The following is a 5983-nucleotide window of genomic DNA, read 5'->3' as shown; positions in this document are numbered from 1 at the left end:
CAGGCAGGAGAACCTTCATCAGGTTTCTCTCTGCTTCCACTCTGGCCTCTGCTTCGTAGGTCTCTCTCATCTTCTCTACGTCCTGTCTGTGTCTCTCCTCCCTCTCTCTCCTCTCATTCTCTCTCTTTGCTCTAAACCTCTCCAGCTTTCTCTCCATCTCCTCTCTTCTCTCAGACTCCCTCGTCAGCTCTCCTTCCAGGTCTCTTCTCTTCTCTTCATCCCTCTCCTCCCTCACTTGTCTCTCCAATTCACTCGTCCGACGGTCGATCTTCCTGATGTCCCCCTCGTGCGCTTGGATGGATCCCTCCATCTTTCTCAGAGAGTCCTTAAGCTCCTCCTCAAACCTCTCCTTCATCTTCTGCTCCTGCACGTGTCTCCTCTCCTCCAAGTCCCTCTGGATCATCTCTCTGACCTGGGCCTCTACCTCCTGGTAGGTCTGAGTGCTGTAGAAGCTCTCTGTATTTCCTGCCACCATACTGAATAAATTAACTGAAAAAGAAAGAAAGAAAGAAAGAAAGAAAGAACACTCACTTGGGTCACGTCCTTTGGATGTTGCTGCAGGAACTAAATTCAATGTTCAAATTAATTTAATATGCAAACATGTAAGCTAAAATGGACTAGTAAAAGTTGGAAACAAATTGTTATGTCAACTTTAATTGGCACTCACCTGGGACAGATGCAGCCGCATCTTTGGATTGTACTGCAAGAAATGTAAAAAATGTGAAAATGAATGGATCTTCTAACTTTCACTATTACACTGGGATATACATTTACAATGTGGTCTTAATCCAGAGCTACAATTGTCATCATCTAACATTACAAATTGTTATGTCAACTTTAATTGGCACTCACCTGGGACAGATGCAGCTGCATCTTTGGATTGTACTGCAAGAAATGTAAAAAATGTGAAAATGAATGGATCTTCTAACTTTCACTATTACACTGGGATATACATTTACAATGTGGTCTTAATCCAGAGCTACAATTGTCATCATCTAACATTACATTAGTGCTTATAGTTAATTACATTCCGAGGAGTCTGTTTGGTTACATTTGTATACTCAAAGTATTACAGTATGACACCGCCCGGCCACACCCACCACTAATGATAATTGATTAGCCCTTGATTAACAGCTCAACATCTAAGATCTAAGTGTACACATTTGCACAAATGAGTGACCAAATGCTCATTCCAATCCTTTAGTATAGCATTATACTCTACCTTTGTTTTGATACTGCTTCTGCAGATCTTTCCTGCCAACCTTCCCCAGAACATTCACCATGATCTGATCCACATTATCGGGGTACGTCTGCAGAATCACGTCGGCTGTGTCCATCCTGTCTTTGCTCTGCAGGAGGGCTTTTCCAATCGGGTCTTGGCCGCCAAGGCAAGCAGGATCTCGTAGGAACCTATGGAACTTCTTGAACTCGTCATCTACCAGCTCTTCCAGAGTTGCATTGATGCGGTCCATGTCTGGTACAAACACAGCATGTTAATATCTCTGCTTCATTCTCTTTTTGGGTGTGAAGAGCTGAAGTTATTTTATGTGGCCTACTGTACATGAGGAAAGCCATGACAAAAGTACACAGGGAAGACATATTTGCATAATATGCAAATATGTCTGTTATAATATTATTATAACCACACCTGGGGTTATATATTAGAGTAATGTTAACTCCATAAAACTGAAAAAGTACAAAACTATGGCACCCCATGTTTAACATATATTTCTATAATTATTCTTTTGTATTGTTCTAAAAACTATTTGTCTTGAATTAATTAAACTATTGCATATAGACAGGTCAGGGAAAGCAAATCCATATATATTAAACAGTTTTAATGTTTACATATAGGGTATGTAGTACAAACATGTATGTCAATATCCAAATGTATACAGCATCAGAGTGGAAAACTACTTCAGATACAACTCGATTAATGACTGAACCCTTTGAGTTCATTAAAAAAAATGCCTACAGTCTTTCTACTTTGTGAGTACATCTTCACATTCAACACTGCCCTTCAGTTAGTACGAATTGAGTGATTCCACCCAGTGTCCAGTAGATGGCGAACATTAAACACCAGACAGAAAAAGAGAGCAACAGATAGAGACAGACATACATAATACATGCAGTGGTGGAAAAAGTACTCAAATGTTGTACTTAAGTAAAAGTATCAATACTGCAATGTAAAACAAGTAGAAAGTAGACTACTCATTATGCAGAATGTCCCATTTCACAAATTTTCAACAGTCTAACAATCTTTTGAAAATAGAAGATATGCACGCTCTAAATGCACAAATCGCATCGCGACAGTGACACTATACAGCTTGTTGACTGTAGTGTAAGCTAAGGGACACAATACTAGATCTCAGTTTCCAGAGTTTCCAGTTTTGAATTCCAGAATAGTTTTGAATGAAGATAGGCAGGGTTAAAAAGCATACTGCCCTATACAAAGCCAACGTTGTGCTTGAAATGTACTGTAATTCTGCAAACTGTTCAATCAATCAATCAAACGTGCAATAACTACGCAAACAATTTAATCTTTTAAAACCTGAGGCCAATTCTACAAATGCCTTCTAAATCAGTATATCAAACGATTTTGTGTCAAGGACCCCTATATCTGAATGTTTTGTGCCAGAAAAGAAGCTTTGTGTTAAAAAATACAACATGATTCAAGATTTAAAAAATAAACAAAGACATTGCAGATGTACAAGCTCGCAGCACGGCACAGGGTGATGGGATACAAGGGTTTAAACTAAGGTGTTTTAGTCAGCCAAATGGGTAATATGGCATATATTAGGGATATTACACTAATTGTATTTAATAAAATGCAGGAAGCTTACGTTCAGTGTTTAGTCGACAGACAGACAGACAGACAGACAGGCAGGCAGGCGGGCGGGCGGGCGGGCGGACGGACGGACGGACGGACGGACGGACGGACGGACGGACGGACGGACAGACAGACAGACAGACAGACAGACAGACAGACAGACAGAGGATGCGAGAGAGAGACTAAAAGGAGAGACCGATCATAAAAAGATCATAGTAATGTTTAACCCCCAACCACCGCATGCACGCACACACTGACTGTAGCCTATGTGTTTATACGCTTTGTGCAGCACAGTGGTTTTGTAGTGTATTGATAATCATAATGAATACTTTACTGAGCAACTTTTACTTGTAGTGGATTATATGCTACTTTAAACAAAGTTGAAATACAGGTAAATAGCATTTATATCAAATTTGATGTAAATGATATAAACTTGACTAGCCTACAATGCAAGTTGAAAATGCATGCCCCACCCAGTTATTATGTTTGTGTCCCTTTTATGCCCATATATGGAGTTCTTTGTCAGGCATGCCCAAATATGGAGTATTATGCCAGGGCCGTGCAGAGAGCACTAGGGGGGCAGGGGCTCAAACTCCAAAAAAGGGCACATGTGTGGGCGCGCGTAGCACGTGCCGATTTTTGGGGGTGGTCTTTTTGTGGAGTCCTTCCCTTGTGCCATTTCATGTCATTGGACAGTAAAATAAGAAATATGTTGTCATTAGTCTGAAACTAAAACTGACTGATGGCAGATTAAAAGATAATTCATTATGAGTCCTGTTATTTACTTTTACATGTTTAAATGGGCTGGCCCCCGAGTATCTCTCCGAGCTCGTGAAACCCTACAACCCGGCTAGAGCTCTGCGCTCCGCCGATCAGGTACTGCTAGAGGGCCGAATAACAAAGAAGAGCACTAGGGGCGCACGCTCTTTCGCGGCTGCGGCTCCTAGGCTCTGGAAGAGCTTGCCTCTTTATATTCGATCTGCCCCATCCATTAATGTTTTTAAATCTCACCTTAAGACTCATCTTTTCTCCCTGGCTTTCACTCCCTCTTGAGTCCATTTTAGGTTTTGTTTTATCTTAGCTCTTTTTTGTTTTGCTTATTTTTACCTTTCATGCTTATATTTTGTCAACATTTCTGATTGTGTTTTCTCGTTTACATTCTGTGTTCTCTTGCCTGTCTATGTTTTTTCCACTGATCTGTACAGCACTTTGGTCAACCTTGGTTGTTTTAAAACGTGCTTTATAAATAAAGTTTGATTTGATTTGATGATAGTGGCATTTATCATTACTTGTCAAATGTTCGTCTTGAAGGGCCAGTGGCACTTATTGGCCCCCCACACAAGCCCTTATTGGTCCCCCACACAAGCCCTTATTTGCCCCCCACACAAGCCCTTATTGGCCTCCCACATAAGCCCTTATTTGCCCCCCACACAAGCCCTTATTTGCCCCCCACACAAGCCCTTATTTTCCCCCCACACAAGCCCTTATTTGCCCCCCCCACACAAGCCCTTATTGCCCCCCCACATAAGCCCTTATTGGCCCCCCACAAGCCCTTATTGCCCCCCCCCCACATAAGCCCTTATTGGCACCCCACACAAGCCCGTATTTGCCCCCCACATAAGCCCTTATTGGTCCCCCACACAAGCCCTTGTTTTCCCCCCACACAAGCCCTTATTGCCCCCCCACATAAGCCCTTATTGGCCCCCCACAAGCCCTTATTGGCCCCCACATAAGCTCGTATTGGGCCCCCACACCACCCCCCCCCCCCCCCCCCCACACACACATGTCCTTATGTGGCAATTTATTTTTTAAATAATAAAACTTTGTTTTGCCCTTTCCCTCGAAAAAAAAATTAAAATTATTATTATTAATATTATTTTTTTATTTTTTAGAAAGGGCACTTTCTGCAAAAGGGCAGGTGCTCAAGCCCCCATGCCCCCCCCCCCCCCTCTGCACGTGCCTGAGGTTAATTATATCTGGGAGTACCAGTGAGAGTCTGTTGGCTATAATTGAAGTGAAAATCTTTTGATCTACATTTAAAAGAGATATCGGTCTGTAGGATGAACAGACTGTCAGGTCTTTTCCTTCTTTTGGTATAACCGTAATAACTGCTGAATTCCATGTGTCTGGCCACTTCCCTGTTTGTAGTATATCATTGAAAACTCTGCATAGAATTAGGTGACACCAAGGGTCTAAAGCACTTTAATTTGTGAAGCCGTCACTTCCTGGGCTCTTTCCAGTTTTACCTTTCTGGATAACCTTTGTAATTTCTGTCTCTGTTATTGGTTTAATGAATTCTTTATTTTGATTTTCAGTTAGTGTAGGAAGGTTTAAAGGTGTTTTTGCATACTTCCATCTACTATTTCTGGGGTATAGAGCTTTTGATAATAGTCTCTGAAACATGCTGCTATTTTTGATTTCCCTCTGTTGGGTATATCATTTTCATCCATAATAGTTACTATTGCAGTTTTTTCTTTCTGTTTCTTTAATTTGGTTGCTAGCATTTTCAGCGCTTTTGGACTATTGTCATAATAGGTTTGTCTACACATCATGAGGTCCTTTTCAATTCTTGTATTTCAATTGTGTCCAATTCCCTTTTAGCTGCATTCAATTGTTTCTGTGTTTCTTTATTTTTATTTCTTTCATGTTGTACTTGTAATCTTTTTATTTTATTTTCCAGGACTATTCCTCTTTTTCTGAGATGAGGATGCTATTATTTCCCCTATTATTGTGGCTTTTGCAGCTTCCCACAGTATGGTTGATGACACTTCCTCATTATCGTTTATCTCAAGATAAGACTTCACGCTTTGTTTAATTTTATCCTTAAAATACTGATCATCAAGCAGGGAATTATTTAACCTCCATAAAGTTTCCCCTCGTTCCCTTTTCAGATTTAGTACCATTATGACTGGTGCGTGATCCGTTATTGCTATGGGTAATATTTCACATTGTGTAACTTTTGAGATCTCATTCTTGTACATGAAAAAATAATCCAGTCTTGAATAAACATTGTGTGCACCAGAGAAAAAAGTAAAAGCCTTTTCTTGGGGATGTAAGCAGCGCCATACATCTACAAGTCCCAGCTCAATTTGAGCTTTTCTCATTAATCCCGCTGCTTATTCCGATTTATGTTTTATTTTACTCTGGGTATCC

General features: G+C 40.7%; 1 long non-coding RNA gene across 1 annotated transcript; it reads right to left on the bottom strand.

Annotated features, from left to right (window-relative positions):
• Positions 1–531: 531 nt before the first annotated feature.
• Positions 532–1471, bottom strand: LOC306935147. The gene is made up of 3 exons (XR_013791360.1): positions 1223–1471; positions 668–700; positions 532–564 (listed from the first exon to the last, which is right to left on the bottom strand). It is a non-coding gene; the product is annotated as an uncharacterized lncRNA (long non-coding RNA).
• Between the last annotated feature and the right edge of the window lie 4512 nt (positions 1472–5983).

The sequence above is a fragment of the Electrona antarctica genome (genome assembly GCF_951216825.1).
Source record: "Electrona antarctica genome assembly, chromosome: 13".
Taxonomy (NCBI): Eukaryota; Metazoa; Chordata; class Actinopteri; order Myctophiformes; family Myctophidae; genus Electrona; species Electrona antarctica.
The sequence above is the reverse complement of the archived record's forward strand: the minus strand, read 5'-3'. Positions and strand labels throughout refer to the sequence as shown.